The sequence below is a fragment of the Bubalus bubalis genome, chromosome 22 (genome assembly GCF_019923935.1).
Source record: "Bubalus bubalis isolate 160015118507 breed Murrah chromosome 22, NDDB_SH_1, whole genome shotgun sequence".
NCBI lineage: Eukaryota > Metazoa > Chordata > Mammalia > Artiodactyla > Bovidae > Bubalus > Bubalus bubalis.
In genome coordinates this window covers 53,202,111-53,222,205 of record NC_059178.1, presented here as the reverse complement: position 1 = coordinate 53,222,205, position 20,095 = coordinate 53,202,111, and positions in this window count along the sequence as shown.

The window sequence follows — 20,095 nt, the reverse complement described above, 5'->3', positions numbered from 1 at the left end:
GGGTTCATTTAAAAAATTCTCTTTGCATATTGTGTTGCCTTTATCATTACATTGGATGTGTGATATGTAATAGATAAGGATAATTGGTAAAAAATAAAGGTGTGCAAAATTCCTTAATTTTAGTTTTAAGCAACAATTTCAATTACAGAAGAGTAAATGTCGAAGACGATATTCAGAATATCTTGGTAAATTCTATTTTTACTTCTGTATACTTTGATTCCACTTATGTAGTAATACTTCACTTCATGTACACGTAAAATATGTCAAAATAAGTCATTCATATTTTTGTTGCATCTTTAACACACATATCTATAGAAGCTGTACTGGACTTTAGAAAGTGAATTTTACATGAGTTAAGCTGCTTTAAATTTTCATTTCAGAACAATTTTATTTATCTCTTAGTTGAAAATCAGTTTTATTTGATTGATGATGCAAGTTGACAGTTGAATTACTAAGATTCTCTTCTTTCTGAAAAACACAGATGAAAGCTAAAGTTTGCCCATTTTTCAGGCTTTCACCTTTCTGATCTTGTCTCTAAATGAAGACTCCAGCCTCCTGGTGCGTTTGGGAGCATTGTCACTAAGTGTTTTCTTTTTATATACTTACCACGATATTAATGATAGTGCTACAAGAAGAGACAGTGTATTGGCAACATTTCTAGACATGCAAAACTGCATTGTCCATTTACTAATATAATCTGTGTAAAGACATATAAGATAACTCACACCATAAATGTTCTGTTTGAGATGTTATCATCTTTTTAAGATTGGGGGTGGGGGCGGGAACCCAGCATAGCACATAAATAGGTGGTAAGTGCATGTTGAGGAAAGCTGGAGATCTACCCTAGCGTATATTCCCATTATTTAGAATGTCCCCTGACTCATGAGAAGAGGGGATATATACTTATAATGCATATAAGTACATTAGCCAAATATACTTGCCATCTTCTAAATAAGTAAAGTCACCATGCCTTAGTCAGGAGAAAAGATGGAGAACAAAAAAACATCAGGGTGTCAGCCATAGATGGAGAGTCAGTTCTTAGCCTGGTGCAAGCTTCTGACATGACCAGCTCTGGGACTCCCTACACTGAGTTAGAATTTATCTCCTATATATGTATAATTTGGGGGCTTCCCTGATAGCTCAGTTGGTAAAGAATCCACCTGTAATGCAGGAGACCCCGGTTTGATTCCTGGTTTGGGAAGATCCGCTGGAGAAGGGATAGGCTACCCACTCCAGTATTCGGGCCTGGAGAATTCCATGGACTGTATAGTCCATGGGGTCACAAAGAGTTGGACATGACTGAGTGACTTTCACTTTCGTGTATAATATTACATAATTATATTTACATATATAATTTCTCATATAGATATGGCTTATACAGTAAAGATATCTGCCTGCAATGCAGGAGAGTCAGGTTCAATTCCTGGGTCAGAAAGATCCCTTGGAGAAGGAAATGGCAACTGATTCCAGTATTCTGGCCTGGAGAATTCCATGGAAGAGCTGGACACAACTGAGTGGCTTTCACTTTTATATAACTATATTTTACATATATAACTTTCACATAGATAAGGCTCAGACAGTAAAGAAATCTGCCTGCAATGCAAGAGAGCTGAGTTCGATCTCTGGGTCAGGAAGATCCCTTGGAGCAGGAAATGTCAACCCACTCCAGTATTCTTGCCTGGAGAATTCCATAGACAGAGGAGCCTGGCAGTCTACAGTCCGTGGGGTCAAAAATAATTGAACATGACTGAGCGACTAATCCACACTTATATACATCCCTAGTTGTCTCCAGTCCCTTGGGTATCTCTCAGCATAATTATATCCAGTTTACACAGAAAGACTGCCTGTAGATCTTTCAGCACAGGTAAGCACTGTTAAAGTCATCTTAAGAGGGAAAAACACACTTAAATCCCACATGCTGAGACTAAGGGATAGCCCATAATAACTGCTCACACCAGTTCTTGCCCATTCCTCATATATTTCTTTCTTTTGAAAGAGATTATATGTACTGTGTAGACTGGTAGTCAACACAGATCCCTGAGGGAAAGATGCTGTGAGGAGAAAGCTACTGTTTTGTTCAGAATTCAAACAGCATCAAATAAAAGCCAAGAGCCGGCACACAGCTCCACATATCAGTGGTCTGACCTAGATAATTGTGTCGGTAGCTTGGATAATAACAACAGGAACAACAAAGACAAAATAACTGAATGCCTAGAAATGCAACAATTCAAACCACAATTACCAATGATAACCTTTCCACATACGATTTTTAATGCAAGATATAAAGTCTAAAGGTAACTAAATGTGAGTTCTCCTGTAAGTAATGTCATTAAAAAATGAAGGTTGCAAATAGAACTAAATGTTAATATATGCAAGTCTATGCACATCATCGTCAAAAGAGTTCACTTTTTTATTGAGATGCAGCAATTGTGTGACAGAGCCTTGTCAACTGAAGAACTTAATAGTGGCAATTACCGTTCATAAAGAATCATAGCACGCCTGGGAGTCAAAACTCATTTGCTTTTTTTGGGCAAAAGAATTGTTGGGATGCTTTGAATTTTTAAGAAGTATCAGTTCTTATATGAATAGATCTAAAGTTCAGATTCTCTGAAGATGCTGGGCTGTAAGAATAACTGAGAGGAGATAGACAAGCAAACCCAGGGTTAGATTACAGTGTGCTAAGCGTCAAAGCCAGGATGCTTGGGGAAGAGAATTTCACTCCCTATCTGGTCAGAGAAGTTGGCTGCGTTGAATTCTAAAGAGGATGTGAGGCCACAGGTTGAGAACCGATTGTTCAGAGAAGTGCAGGCCCTTTACAATAAAGAACCTGAGGGAAGCGTGTCTAGGAACACTGGGGAAAACAAGGGTCAGGTCATAAAGGAGAAAAAGGTAGGGACTTCCCTGGTGGTCCAGTGGACTAAGACTTCGAGCTCCCGATGCAAGGGACCTGAGTTTGATCCCTGGTCAGGGAACTAGATCCCACATGCCACAACTAAATCTCCTACGTGCTGCAAAGAAGACCCTGCACGGCCAAATAAATAAATATTTTTTTTTTTTTTAAAAAGAAGAAAGAGGTACACTTTATATGTTACCTTTTTTCCTTTTTGTGTCACACTTTTAACATGTCTTTGTTTCTAAAAAAAGTTCGCAGATCAATTCTAGACCCTGTGACTCTTTGTGCTGATTAGACAAACTCCTCTCTCTACTCGCACAGTCATTATCTAACAAAGTCGCTCGGTCGTTGTTTTTTTCCTTCAGTTTTCACTCCTGAACGTTGGATGGCAGGTGCTAAAAGCTGCCTGTGACACATGAGTGACATGAAAAACTGTGAAAACAGCTTTAGTAGCCTGAGTCTATTTGGAGTCCCAAAGCACTTTATTCTTTGAATTTTCACAGATGTAGCTGAGGATTTTAGTGCATTAGGTGAGAAAAAGAATCATTATATATATATATATATATAAAAATATATATATAGTGCTTGTTTTTAGAGGATGGTGACTCATCAGAATTCATAAAGGCAGTTTCTCTTTTAGGGTGATGACAGCTTAAAATTAAAGCTATTATTTTCTACTAAATGCATATCTGGTCTATTAATTATGCATTCAACCTGTCATGTGCAAAGTGAGTTAAGGGATAAAGATTAATGATCAAGAAAATCACAGCTGTAAATAATGAAAATATCTTCTTAAATTGTTTCATAATTTTATGCCAACTCTAATGTAACATTTTTATTAAATACATTTCTACCCAGAAAAAAACACAGCTCAGAAGTAAGTGAGCATCAATGCATGTGATCATAGCTGGAAATAACCACTCAGTATATTCTGGTACACATTGAGCAACTTTCAGTAGTTGGCATTTTTCTACTAACCCTGTTGGACACTCATCAAAGCCCATACCTACTCAGCACACACTAATTTGCTGTGGGATATAGGTCACCATCAGGCTATCTGCCATATTGGTACCATCTACAACTCTTCTCTATCAATATGGTGGTAGTGGTAGTTTAGTTGCTGTTGTGTCTGACTCTTTGTGACCCCATGGACTGTAGCCCACCAGGCTCCTCTGTCCATGGGATTCTCCAGGCAAGAATACTGGAGTGAGTTGCCATTTCCTTCTCCAGGGGATCTTGCGACGCAGGGATCAAACCTGTATCTCCTGCATTGTCAGGCGGATTCTTTACAGCTGAGCCACCAGAAAAACCCCTCTACTAGTATGGTTACCCCTGGATTTAAAAGACTAAGTAAAAAATAGAAATGTAAAATGTCTCATTAATAAATTGTTTATATTCACTACATTTTAAAATGATAATATTTTGAAAATATATAACATTGGATGTATATAATATTTAGGATATAGTATTAAAAGTAGTTTTACCTATTTCTTTTAATGGTTTTAAATATGCCTCTGGAAAACCTGAAATTCCTATGTAGTTCACATTTGTGGCTGACGATATATTTTTATTGGGTAGCACCAGTCTAGTATGTTTTTGCTGAGTTATAACATGTATGCACTGTGTTTTTCCTTGATTTTTAAGGCAACACTATAACTTACAGAATTATCACCTTTATTTCACAGTTAGCTCATACAGTCATCATGAATCTATTTCTCTCTTAAGCCAAGTTAAGAGAGCTTTCTAAGAAAGTCTGTATGTTAGAGACATTTGGGTTTCAATATTGATAATATCTTCATTTTACCTTTTCATTTAAATAAAAATTGTTTGGCTCCAAAATTATATAATCAAAGTTATTTTCCTTTAACAGCTTCTCTCTACACAGTACTTGCACACTTTTTACAATTGTTAAGATTCACTAGCATCCTTGTTGCTTCTGCTATAGTTCCAACTTTGGGTTCAGTGAAAGGATTTAAATTCTAGGATTGGATCACCATTTTTCTTATTAAGTTTTACTTATCCTTTTGCTTTTCTCTCTTAGTAGCTCAAATGCATTTTCAGTTGATCCTGTCATGGAAGTTGGTCAGAATGTGTAATTCTTAAGAGAAGAGGGATCTATCTTACCTAAATGTTGCAGTCACCAGTATTGGAAATGCAGGTATCTTGAATTTCTTGTTTAAATATTGTTGCTGCTGCTGCTGCTGCTAAGTCACTTCAGTCGTGTCTGACTCTGTGCGACCCCATAGAGGCAGCCCACCAGGCTCCCCCGTCCCTGGGATTCTCCAGGCAAGAACACAGCAGTGACCAAAATCATGATATCAAATTTCAAGTTTGGATATAAAGTTTTATTTTTAACTATACATATCATTCCTTTGGCAAAATATGTTTGCTATTATATTTTGCATTCTGTATATTTGTCCAAATATATGTCTATGTAATGTCTATATCTAATAGACATATGTCTGGAAAGACATATACACACACATATGTGTGTTATTTGAGTATTTCTAGAGAAATGATTTGAAAGATTCACTTTGCCTAGTAATTTACCTGATGTAGACTGAATATCTTGCTGAACTTACATTTATATTTGATGTTTATATTGTACCTGATGACAAAAAGAGCACTTATGTTTTTCTCATAAGCAATATCTGAACGCAGCTGAGTATATGCAAACAAAAATGTAGTCTTTCAGAGTTGTAACTTTTAAATATTTAAATAAAATATAAATTCAAATCCTTAATGCATTTTTAATGTTCATTTCTTTGTGTTATTTTTTAGATTCCACATATAAGTGAAAACATACAGTATTTGTCTTTATCTGTCTGACTTATTTCACTAAGTATAGTTATAATGCCATCCATATCTTTCCATGTTGTTGCATAGGGCAAAATATCATTGTTTTTTATAGCTCAGTAGTATTTCATTGTGCATGAATACACACACACACAAATATATATATGTGAGATATATATATCTCTCTCACCATTTCTTTATCCATTCATCTGTTGATGGTCACTTAGGTTGCTTCCATATCTTACTATTATAAACAGCGCTGCTATGAGCAATAGGGTGCATGTATCTTTTTGAGTTAGGTTTTTCATTTTCTTTGGATATTTGCCCAGGAGTAAAAGTGCTGGATCATATGGTAATTCTGTTTTTAGTTTCTAAGGAGCCTTTATACTGTTTTCCAACTAGCTGTACCAATTTACATTCCTACCAGTAGTGGATATGAGTTGCCGTTTCTGCACATCCTCATCAGCATTTGTTGTTTGTGATCTTTTTGATGGTAGCCGTCCTGACAGGCGTTACGTGGTGTGTCGTTGTTGCTGTGATTTGCGTTCCTCTATTGCCAATACTGAGCGTCTTTTCAGGTGCCTGATAACCATCAGTGTCTCACATTTAGGTCTTTAATCCATTTTGAGTTTATTTTTGTATATGGTGTGAGAAAATGTTCAAATTAATTCTTGTACATGTTGCTGTCCAGTTTTCACCACACTGTTTATCAATGTGCCATTGATCTCTGTGTCCGTTTTTGTATCTATACTATACTATTTTGATTACTGTAGCTTTGTAGTATGGTCTGACATTAGGGAGTGTAATAATTCCAGCTCTGTTCTTTCTGAAGATTGCTTTGACAAGAATGTATATTTTTAATCTTATATTATGCATTGCTAATGTTAGGCTATATTAAAGTGGATATTAATATCTCATCTGATAATCCATTCCTATTTGCTTATCCTGTTTTTATTTTAAATATTATATTTACCATTATGCTAAGCAAATAATTGCATTCCTTTCATAAAGTATAATTAAACACTCTCTATAAAGTCATCACCAATTAACTAATCACACAATCATTTCTTCTCAGAATTGTGCTTTAACTTCTTCTTGCACTGCATGAATATTTATTTTTTTGATGCATTGCTTTTCCAACGGTACTATAAGCAGCCTGATGTTTGTGCATTGACCATGTTTTACATAGTATTTTGAGCTATTGTACTATACTGAGGGGTGGGTTATTTGCATGGTAGTTTCTTAATAACTTCATGTTATTATATGATTTTTGTGCATTGATTAATATTTCATATAAATTGTCTTCTTCAACTTATTGGCATGGTAAAAATTACATTGATAGAGTATTGAATGTTGAACTAGCCTTGCAAACCTGGATAAGTCCCACTTGGTTATGTTGTATAATTATTTTTATACAGCTTGATTTGATTTTCTTATATTTTGTTGAAGTTTTTAATGTCTGAGTTTGAGAGAGATTGTTGTTGTTGTTCAGTCACTAAGTCATGTCCAGCTCTTTGTGACCCTGTGGACTATAGCATGCCAGGCCCCTCTATCCTCCACTATTTCCTGGAGTTTGTTCATATTTATGTCCACTGAATCAGTGATGCTATCTAACCATCTCATCCTCTGTCTCCCCCTTCTCCTATGCCTTCAATCTTTCCCAGCATCAGGGTCTTTTCCAGTGAGTCAGCTCTTCATATCAGGGGGCCAAAGTATTGGAGCTTCAACTTCAGCATCAGGCCTTTCAATGAATATTCAGGGTTTGTTTCCTTTGACTGACTGGTTTGATATTGCAGCCTAAGGGACTCTCTAGAGTCTTCTCCAGCACCACAATTCAAAAGCATCAATTCTTCAGCATTCAGCCTTCTTTCTGGTCCACTTCTCACATCTGTACATGACTACTGGAAAAACCATAGCTTTGCGTAGATGGACCTTTGTCAGCAAAATGATGTCTTTGCTTTTTAAACCTAAACTCTGTCAGGTTTGTCATAGCTTTCCTTCCAAGGAGCAATCCTCTTAATTTCATGGCTGTAGTCACCATTCACAGTGATTTTGGAACCCAAGATAATAAAATCTGACACTGCTTCCACTTTTCCCCCTTCCATTTGCCATGAATATCTCATAAGAGATAGTGGTCTGTAGTTTTCATTCCATTGTGCTGTCATTTTCTGGTATTGAGATTGAGGTAATATTGGCCTCTTTAAATAAATTGAGAATGATTCCCCCCTCTTTTATTTTGTGGGGAAATTGATTAAAATTGATGGCAATTCCTCTTTAAATGCATGGTAGACTTGTTGACCACCACTTGTTTTTATAAACAAAGTTTTATTGGAACACATCCATGCTTATTTATTTACATTTATTCATGGCTGCTTTCATGTTACAAGGGCAGGGATGAATATTTGCAACAAAACTTTTGCTCAGTCAGTTGTTGCTCAGTCGTGTCCAACTCTTTGTGACTCCATGGACTGCAGCACACCAGGCTTCCCTGTCCATCACCAACTCCCAGAGCTTGCTCAAACTCATGTGCATCAAGTCGGTGATGCCATCCAACCTCTGTTGTCCCCTTCTCATCCTGCCTTCAGTCTTTCCCAGCATCAGGATCTTTTCAAATGAGTCAGCTCTTTGCATCAGGTGGCCAAAAAGTATTGGAGTTTCAGGTCCAGCATCAGTCCTTCCAGTGAATATTCAGGACTGATTTCCTTTAGGATCGATTGGTTTGATTTCCTTGCAGTCCAAGGAACTCTCAAAAGTCTTCTCCAAACCACAGTTCAAAAGTATCAATTTTTCGGTGCTCAGCTTTCTTTATAGTCCAACTCTCCCATCCATACATGACTACTAGAAAAACTATAGCTTCGACTAGATGAACCTTTGTTGGTAAAGTAATGTCTCTGCTTATTAATATGCTATCTAGGTTGGTCATAGCTTTTCTTCCAAGGAGCAAGTGTCTTTTCATTTCATGGCTGCCATCACCATCTGCAGTGATTTTGGAACTCAAGAAAATAAAGTCTGTCACTGTTACCATTGTTTCCTCATCTATTTGCCCTGAAGTGATGGGACTGGATGCCATGATCTTAGTTTTTTGAATACTGAATTTTAAGCCAACTTTTTCACTCTCCTCTTTCACTTTAATCAAGAGCCTCTTTGGTTCTACTTTGCTTTCTGCCATTCACTAGCTGTCCCTTTGCAGATGAACATGTGTCATACTGTGATTTAAGTAATTTTTCTAATCCAAACTTTTCATTGTGATAAGCTAATTAATTTTTTGGTTCTGACCTGTCTTTTGATGAAGGAAATGATCTGAAGAAAATAATCAGTAGGAGAGAAAGTAAATAATTAGAACCCTAACAGTTCAGTGACAGGACAACCAACATCTATAATTTAGAATTTGTTATTTTGCCATTTGTGATACAAGTTTCTCCCCCCATATCTCCAGAGGTATAGCATCAGAGTCCTTTGGAATGCACATGAAAATTTAAATTTGTAAATGGACACCACATTAAAGCTGAGTCATGTCAGCGAGTACTTGAAGATTGGTATTAATATGCTCCCACAAACCCCTCAATGGTACTTACTGGAAACGTACTTTTATTTTACCTCTGAATCCAGTAAACTAAAGCAACTTACTGTTAGCTCTGCCCTTGGTGTGAAAGCCAAGTTTCTTGTTTGTTCTTCTCTGGTGCTTTGTTCTCTATTCCCTAATGTGATTTTATTACTGCAAATCTTTCTTGAACTGTCAGATAAAATGGATTGTGCCAAGGTCTCTGAATCAGACAATTTCTCTGCCTGAACTTGCAACTTCAGCTTAAGTTGTTCCAGTTGGCTCTTTCATGCCTTTTGAGCCTCCATTCAAGGTGATTAATTTTTATTCTTTTGTCTATTTAGCAGAGAAGAGCATTGTCTGTGGCTGGAAATTTTCATATTGACCCTGACAGCTCTCTTTGATTTCACTTGTGGTCTTGAATCTTGCACTTCCTTTCATGTATATTTTCCATCTGGTTTTATTATAAACCTCACTATGGCTAGTTATATGCAGATCATACATTCCAGAAATTGCAGGCTAGCATTCCTCTAATTTCGTCAACACTAGTGGTCTAGGAGGAGCTATAAATTGTGCTAAAAGAAGAGAAAAGGGGAGATTGGCTAGTAGCCAGGTGGGAAATGCTAATCAGAAAAATCTCAAAAAGAAATATTTTGATAAAATTTCAAAGTAAGATAAAATTTATATCCTGTTTTAAATCCCAAAGATCCTGCTGTGTATCAACCAGTTCTTCCTTTGCCATGAAATCTTTGCCATTGTCTAAATGTATTTGAGATATTTTTCAAAAATTTTCTAAGGTGTTTTATCCATGTTGTTGTTTGGTTGCTAAGTTGTGTCTGACTCTTTGTGACCCCATGAACTGTAGCCCACCAGGCTCCTCCGTGCATAGGATTTCCCAAGCAAGAATACTGGAGTGACCTGCCATTTCCTTCTCCAGGGGATCTTCTCTACTCAAGGATCAAACCTGCATCTCCTATATTGGCTGGTGGATTCTTTACCACTGAGGCACTAGGAAAGTCCATATTATCTATGGGGACATGAATATACAAAAATGACCATTTTGTTTATATGATTGCTGTAGAAACATTTTGCAAAAACTCCTTCCATAACTAAGCTGAGAATTTCAAATAAACAAAGGAAAATCCCTGCACCATCAATTCTGGTCAGTCACAACTGGTTTAACTTATAAATTTTGCTCACTAATAAGATTGCCAAGTCATTATTCAAAAGATATTGTCCTATTTTACATATAATCTTAAAATGCATGAGTATTTTATTTTATGTCCTACAACAGATTAAGTACAGAAATTTATCACCGCTGTAACCAATCAATCATATTGGTTGCAATGAGAAGTTAAAAACAAAGGAAAAGACAATAAATGAAGATAAATACTCATGCATCTGCCCCCCACAGAAACACATTTCAATGCAGACATTCATGGGCCAATGCAGCACATGTGACGCCCACCTATGAACATTCATCTTAATGCATACACTCTTCCTGGTCTCAGGTGGCCTTTACCTCCAGTGGCTTGAAGCCAATTTCAGTTCTCATCAAGGGACTGAAGTCAGGCCTGCCTTGTCCGTGAGTACTGAATCCTAGACACTAGACTAGTGGCTACTGACAAGTCCCAAGCCTTTTTGCTTTGTAGACATGAATTCCTACCAAGATGGAAACAGTGAAACAAGTGAAGTATTTATTAGAAGGAAAAAGAGAACGTGTAGATACATACACAGGCTCAGAGAGTCTCACCCTTGTGGTAATTTAAATCACTTCTATGGGGCATTTCTTCCAGATTTCCTATGGCCAGTCATCTTGCCTTGCCTAGTTCTGAGTCCATATTTGCTATATCCTAGGACTGTGAAGAAAGCTGAGTGCTGAAGAATTGATGCTTTTGAACTGTGGTGTTGGAGAAGACTCTTGAGAGTCCCTTGGACTGAAAGGAGATCCAACCAGTCCATCCTAAAGGAGATCAGTCCTGGGTGTTCTTTGGAAGGACTGATGCTCAAGCTGAAACTCCAATACTTTGGCCACCTCATGCGAAGAGTTGACTCATTGGAAAAGACTCTGATGCTGGGAGGGATTGGGGGCAGGAGGAGAAGGGGACGACAGAGGATGAGATGGCTGGATGGCATCACTGACTCAATGGACATGAGTTTGGGTGAACTCCAGGTGTTGGTGAGGGACAGGGAGGCCTGGCGTGTTGTGATTCATGGGGTCACAAAGAGTCAGATACGACTGAGTGACTGAACTGAACTGAAGATTCTCTTTGTGTGTGTGTGTATGTGTGTGTGTGTGTGTGTGTTCATCCCTTGTCTAAGATGGATTCCAGTGCAGAGGCCTAGGGATAGGTTGACATCACTCCCCTTTTGACCTTCAAGGAACTTTTCTGCACATCTGTAGTTGGGAAGGTCTCCTTGACCTCAAGAATGAGAAATATGTGGTCTCTTTTATTTAGGAAGGGCTCAGCCCCTCCTCGGAGAAGGCAATGGCACCCCACTCCAGTACTTTTGCCTGGAAAATCCCATGGATGGAGAAGCCTGGTGGGCTGCAGTCCATGGGGTCGCTAGAGTCGGACACGACTGAGCGACTTCCCTTTCACTTTTGACTTTCATTCATTGGAGAAGGAAATGGAAACCCACTCCGTGTTCTTGCCTGGAGAATCCCAGGGATGGGGGAACCTGGTGGGCTGCCATCTATGGGGTTGCGCAGAGTCGGACACGACTGAAGCGACTTAGCAGCAGTAGCAGCAGCCTCTCCTGTTGTCCTCCTGCTATCTTTATCCTGGAGTATCTGTCCACAGGGGACAAGCTTGGGCTATTCAGCCTGGGACCCATCTGGCTTCTACCTCATCCCAAACATACACACAAACAAACACACACACTTTCCCCAATCCCAGTATATGAACAATATGTCATCATCAGTTCAGTTCAGTCACTCAGTCGTGTCCGACTCTTTGTGACCCCATGACTTGCAGCATGCCTGGCCTCCCTGTCCATCACCAAATCCCAGAGTTCACTCAAACTCATGTCTATCGAGTTGGTGATGCCATCCAGCTATGTCATCCTCTGTCGTCCCCTTCTCCTCCTGCCCCCAATCCCTCCCAGCATGAGTCTTTTCCAATGAGTCAACTCTTTGCATGAGGTGGCCAAAGTACTGGAGTTTCAGCTTTAGCATCAGTCCTTCCAAAGAAATCCCAGGTCTGATCTCCTTTAGAATGGACTGGCTGGATCTCTTTGCAGTCCAAGGGACTCTCAAGAGTCTTCTCCAACACCACAGCTCAAAAGCATCAATTCTTCTGTGCTCAGCTTTCTTCACAGTCCAACTTTCACATCCATACATGACCACTGGAAAAAACCATAGCCTTGACTAGACGGACCTTTGTTGGCAAAGTAATGTCTCTGCTTTTGAATACGCTATCTAGGTTGGTCATAACTTTCCTTCCAAGAAGTAAGCATCTTTTAATTTCATGGCTGCAGTCACCATCTGCAGTGATTTTGGAGCCCCCAAAAATAAAGTCCGACACCGTTTCCACTGTTTCCCCATCTATTTCCCATGAAGTGATGGGACCAGATACCGTGATCTTTATTTTCTGAATGTTGAGCTTTAAGCCAACTTTTTCACTCTCCTCTTTCACTTTCATCAAGAGGCTTTTTAGTTCCTCTTCACTTTCTGCCATAAGGGTGGTGTCATTTGCATATCTGAGGTTATTGATATTTCTCCCGGCAATCTTGATTCTAGTTTGTGCTTCTTCCAGCCCAGTGTTTCTCATGATGTACTCTGCATATAAGTTAAATAAGCAAGGTGACAATATACAGCCTTGATGTACCCCTTTTCCTATTTGGAACCAGTCTGTTGTTCCCATGTCCAGTTCTAACTGTTGCTTTCTGACCTGCATATAGGTTTCTCAAGAGGCAGGTCAGGTGGTCTGGTATTCCCATCTCTTTCAGAATTTCCCACAGTTTATTGTGATTGACACAGTCAAAGGCTTTGGCATAGTCAAGAAAGCAGAAATAGATGTTTTTCTGGAACTCTCTTGCTTTTTCCATGATCCAGTGGATGTTGGCAATTTGATCTCTGGTTCCTCTGCCTTTTCTAAAACCAGCTTGAACATCTGGAAGTTCATGGTTCACGTATTGCTTCTCTGTGTGCTTTCTAAATCCCAACATAGAGGTGTATAATATACTCAACCCCTACACACAAACACACAGACCCATAGCCAATATCAATATACAAATATTATTCATTGCCCCAACACGTACACCTTTTAATTCACACATGTATCGATATTCGCATGCATCAGCACACATACTCTCTCTTCTTCCCAAGCCACCTTGAAATTAACCTCTTACTCCATATTTCCTCTATACTTTCCACCCTCTTCCTACTCTCTTGGACCCCATCTCCTGTGTCTGTTCTTCTGTATCAGTCACCCACACCCTCATTCCATTTTTCACATAAGCCTAGATGAATACATGCACATAGAATTTGGGGAATGATTAATATCCCTACAAACTTCAAATAAATTCTTTCAAGGGTATTATGGTATAAATCAGCATGTGATCATAAGCTAAGGATCCAGAAAGATTACACCACATTCATTCATCTTTATTTTAGAAGGTAAGAGAATATTTAATATGTTTTGGGAAGATTTCCATTAAATCTATGGCATAACAAAACACAGTAATGGCTGAAAATCCATAGGGAAAATTTCAAGTGTTCAGAATGACATATCTCTTAAGATTTTCAATTTGCTGATGTATTATTTTCTGAATAATCACAGATCATTACTAACACTCTAATAATCACACCATTTATATCTTAATTCCCACCTACCATGATAGGGTGCCATACAGTGGGAACTGTTTTTGGTTCAAAAAGGGAAATGACAACTTTGCCTTCATAGTAGACATAACTCTCACCTCTCTAGGGAAGATCGCGGTCACCTTTCTTATGCACAAACTGAACATACTCTCTTTAATTCATCATTTTCCACTCACTGTTGAGCCCACAGTGAGCTGAGTCTTTCTCTCTTTACTCTGTGAAAATTGCTTTGTGGTGCTCATCCAAGGTCTTAATGAGGAAAATATCCAGTGAACAGAATTCTCAATTTCTCGACCTCATGGTTGACTCTTTCCATCCAAGAAATGCTTCTTTCTCTTTGGCTTCTTGATAACACACTTTCCCTCCCGCCTTTATCCTTCCTTTCTAGGTCATTCTCTTCAGACTCTTCATTCTTTACTTTATTGATGCTGGAGTGTCCTTGGACCTTGTTTTTAGACTACATTTTTGTTTCCTCCCTGTCTTTACTCCCATGGTTTTTTCCCATGGTTATCCACTTTTTGGAGTTAAATATCCCTCTAATGCCAGTGACCACCAAATTTATGTCTCTGTGTCAGAAAGTGACTGAGGTCCAGCCAGGTGAGTCCATCTTCACTTGGATGTCTTACTGTTCTTCAGTTACTCAGTTGTGTCTGGTTCTTTGTGATTCCATGAACAGAAGCATTCCAGCCTTCCCTGTTCTTCACTATCTCCTGGAGATTGCTCAAACTCATGTCCATTGAGCTGGTGATGCCATCCAACCATCCTTTGTCACCCTCTTCTTCTCCTGCCTTCAATCTTTTCAGCATCAGGGTCTTTTCCAAAGAGTTAGCTTTTTGCATCAGGTGGCCGAAGTATTGGAGCTTCAGCTTCAGCATCAGTCCTTCTAATGAATATTCAGGGTTGATTTCCTTTAGGACTGTTTTGAACTCCTTGCTGTCCAAGCAACTCTCAAAAGTCTTCTCCAACACCACAGTTCAAAAGCATCAGTTCTTTTGTACTCAGCCTTCTTTATGGTCCAACTTTCACATCCATACATGACTACTGGAAAACCCATAGCTTTGACTATACAGACCTTTGTCAGAGTGATGTCTCTGCTTTATAATATAGGCATCTTAAATTTAACATAGCAGAGCTAAAGCTTACTTTTTCCCCTCACACTTCAACTCCAAACCACCTTTCCCAAGGTTCTCCATTTCATAAACACCTCAGTGATGCACCCACATGAAACATCCCCCATAGCTTTCTTTTCTTATAGCATGTCTTTCATTAAATCCTGGCCATTGTATATCGACAATGTCTTTTGAGTGCATTGCTTTCCATCTTCATTGACTCTCCCTGTTTAAGCCACAGTAGCCTCTACTGAAAATGACTCAATTGTCTTTCATCCGTTTTTATCCTTGTCCATTTCCTTGTGATCAGCCATGCTGCAGCTCAGTAGTTGTTTTACAAAGCAAACTCACTCATGTCTTTACCCTGGTCGAAACCTTCAAATTTGCTCAGCACTATTAGGACAGTTTTGAAAATATTTCAAGTCTTGCATGATTTGGCCCATATTAATCAATCTAATTCTAAGTTCTCATTTGGTGCCAAATCCATCTGCTCATCACAGTGGCTTTGTTTCTATTCCCTAAATTGGTTCCTTCAGCACCAGGACATTCATACATGCAGTTTCATTTGCATATGTTTCTTTCCTTCTCTTTAATCTGATTATGCTTCAGGTCTAAATTTCCTTTATTTTCCTTAGTTTATATTAGTTATTAATTTATGCCTCTCAAAAACCATATTTTTTCATAATATATGTTAGAGTTGTCACTGCATGGTTACTGGGGTGATGTTATGAAATGTCTGTTTACTAAAGTTCCATGTCTATTATCTCTCACACTGTAACATATGTCTCGCACACAATAAGCACTAAGTAAATATTGATTGAATGGATGAATGGCATAAACATTTAATGTAAAAGACCTACTAAGTAAGCTGGACTCAGAGTTTGCATAAAGAACAGCCTTATTTTTTTCTGCTACACATTTATTTATTTTTTTAAATTTTATTTTATTTTTAAACTTTACATAACTGTATTAGTTTTGCCAAAAAATTGGTTCTTTCTTACCTCTTCAATAAGATCTCAGGCATACTCTACAGTTTGATTTTTCAATCTCATATAATGAAAGTTCTCAAACTAATTTAGTCTGGACTAAATACAGATCCATGCTTAATTCAACTTAAAATTTTAAGTTTTTTTCTCTTCCTCTTGCCTGGACCAATACTGGCCTTGGAAACCCGCAGTGGGACATTTTTCTTGTCTTTTTTCTGATCCCTTTAGGTCAGGCCAAAGGGGTAGGAACAAGGAAAAGGTGTATAATACATAGCCGGGCATCAGTGCCCTCCAGATGGGATGAAGTTTTCTCCTTATTGGAGTATACTTAAAACCATAGGAAGAAGCCTATGTAGAGGTACAGGTAAACCATGTAAGAATAAGAATAAATATCTTGGAGGATAACTAGAGCATTGTAGGAAAGAATGAAGGGCACAAGTACTACAGGGATACACCTAGAATACAAGAAATATTTTTTCATTTAACACTGCAGGAAAGTATATAATTTGGGGGACAGATAATTATAGCTTTGTTGAGTGAAGAGTAGGGGGTAATGAAATGATTTTTGCTCTTGACAACTTCATTTTATTCTTTTGGAATTGGGAGGCAATGTCATCAGCTGCTGGAGTGTGTGGGTTATGGATTGTTAGAGCAAAATTTCTTAGAAAAATTGATCATGAACACATGTCAAAGTATATTAACTTGTTAATGAAGGAACTCACAAGAACATAATGGAGTGTGTCAGGTCAGAGCAGTACTGGGGAGAAGGGTTTTATATATCACAAATGAGAAAATGTTTATATGAGTAGCTAGGTTGCTAAGAGCTCTTGCTGGTTTATTTCCCATGGTTATAAATATGTTACAGTTGGAAAATTATCTTCCTTTATCAGTTGGCATGCATTAAACTTGGGAGCTCAGCGATTAGAGCCAGCTTCTCAGTTTTCCAGGCCTGAGTCATTCAAAAATAACAAGGCATACTTTGGAGAAGCAGACAATATGCAATTGACCTGTGACTGTTAATCAGACATTTCAAGTTAAGAAGTTTTCACTCCCTTTCAACTGTTCATTTAAGACACAGATACCAACTGGTATCAAAGAGAGATTGCTCAGTGGCCAAGAGGCAGTCATCACTAAATTTCTCCAGATTGCATCTAAATGTACTCAAAACACAATGTACTTATTTTTAAAGTTTATAACAACTTTTGTCCTACCTTGGTTCCTTCTTTGGGGCTAAGTAACCATAAATGTACCTTGGCCATGAACATAAAAGTCCTCATAAAATTTTGTGCTATAGACATTAAATAAACTTCCTGTCTATTCATCTTTCTCTGAAATTCTTGAATATGATGAGAAATTAAAACATGCTTACCTAATATGATAGGATTACAATCATGATGATAAGTATTCTGTTTTTTACAAATTTGACATTATTTTTTTAACTCATTTTATAATATGGGTGGATGATTTCCAGTTACAATCTAAAGAGTTGATATGAGAATGAAAGAAAGGACGAGTATACACAAAAAGAGGTTTTTCAAGCAAAGAGATGGTAGATATTTCTTATTGAATTGAGGAAATTCTCTTCTATTCCTAATTTGTGGATTTTCTTTTTAAGTCATGAATGGTTGTTGTGGTTGGTCAAATGCATTTATTGCATCAGTTGATAGTTTCATCTATTGTGGTAAATTTCTGTTTAAGGCACCAGGCTGTCATATTTTGTTATAGCAGCCCCAGCTGACTAGTAGTGTAAACATGGCAATCTTAGTAAATGGTTTGGTATATATATTTACAATTAAGTAATGCAGAGGTGTGTTATTTTATATATTTTTCTAGAGAAAACCTGTAATTGAGCTTGAAATATGCAACCTCATTTGCATTGTGTAATTGAATTGCCCAAAGGATTGCAGTAAAATTTATTTGCAGTAATTGTGTGAGTTGGGTGGGATCATGAAATCAATCTAATGCAAAGTTCCATCAGCAATTACAGAAATGTTTTATTTTCAAAATCTCATCTTTACAGGCTTAGTAAGATATGTACATCTGTATGTCTAAACTGGAATTTAAGGAGCTCAAATGCATTGACATATTTTTATTAATTCCACATTTACTTGAAAATACTTCAGCTTAGGGATTCTACTATTAAATATATGAATTTATATTGCCACAAATATTTGAAGTTTTATAACCAATAAAATATTTTTTAAAATTAATTTTTGTTTTGTAAATAAATTGAATATGTTCTATTAAAGAAAGGTTATTTTCAACACAGCATAGTGAATAGGAAGCATTTTCTATTTCAGCGTTATGTTTAAAATGTTTTTCTCATTGCAAGCACTCTTTTTAAGTCAATATCAAAGACGGAGCAGTGTAATTACTGCATTTTCTATAGGAATTATACTTCTAAAAATATCTTTATCTGCTGTATGGCAAATCAAGAGTACACATAGTTGATACATGAAGCATTTACATGCATTACTTATGGGTCTTGCACTTATGCTATAAATTCATTATCAGCTGTCAGGAACTTGGACTATTTAAATGAATCTTTATTAAAACATTTTCCTTTATACTTTCCATACCTATAACTTGTTCAGAGTAATAACTATAATAGTCTTAAGTCTGATAAAACAGCTAACATTTACTGAGTGTTTTCTATAAGCTAGACTTCATGCATAGTACTTTATCTCATTTCACTTAATCTTACCCCAAAACCTATAATTTAGGCGTAATCACCAATATCTTATTACAAAAGAGAAAGTTAAAGCTAACAGAGTTAACAAGAATTTTCAGACTTTAACATCTAGTAAACGGAGAAGGCGATGGCACCCCACTCCAGTACCCTTGCCTGGAAAATTCCATGCACGGAGGAGCCTGGTAGGCTGCAGTCCATGGGGTCACGAAGAGTCGGACACGACTGAGTGACTTCACTTTCACTTTTCACTTTCATGCATTGGAGAAGGAAATGGCAACCCACTCCAGTGTTCTTGCCTGGGGAATCCCAGGGACAGGGGAGCCTGGTGGGATGCCGTCTATGGGGTCGCACAGAGTCGGACAGGACTGAAGCGACTTAGCAGCAGCAGCAGCAGCAAGCGGAGTCCAGATTGGAACTGAAACAGCAATTTCATGATCCTTGTTCTTAAGAATTATTCGTTTTTCCCCGGGGTTAGTTCACCTTCATGTCACTGGTTCATTCCCACACTCTGTCCATGGAGATTCTGATCCAGAAGGTTTTGACTCACAAACCGCCGTGTTTGGAGCTACAGTTTAACCACTACTGACAAGTGCTATAGACCTCTCTGAAGTGATAAACTAGCTTACAATCCACCGAAGTTTGAAAATTCTGTGCAGTTACCCTGGCGTCAGCTGAATAATGCCCCTCAAGGCTGTCTATATTCTAATTCCTGAAGCCTGTAGATTTTAGCTTATATGCTTTTGAACTGTGGTGTTGGAGAAGACACTTGAGAGTCCCTTGGACTGCAAGGAGATCCAACCAGTCCATTCTGAAGGAGATCAGCCCTGGGATTTCTTTGGGAGGAATGATGCTAAAGCTGAAACTCCAGTACTTTGGCCACCTCATGCGAAGAGTTGCCTCATTGGAAAAGACTCTGATGCTGGGAGGGATTGGGGGCAGGAGGAGAAGGGGATGACAGAGGATGAGATGGCTGGATGGCATCACTGACTCGATGGATGTGGGTCTGGGTGAACTTGGGGAGTTGGTGATGGACAGGGAGGCCTGGCATGCTGCAATTCATGGGGTCGCAAAGAGTCGGACACAACTGAGTGACTAAACTGAACTGAACTTGCTCCTATGATTAAGTTAAATAGTCTTAAAATGGGGATTTTATCCTGGGTTTTCTGGCTAAGATCTAAACGTAATCACACCCTTGTCCTTATAAGATGGAGGAAGGAGATTTTTTTTAAAAATTTTTATTGGAGTATAGTTTT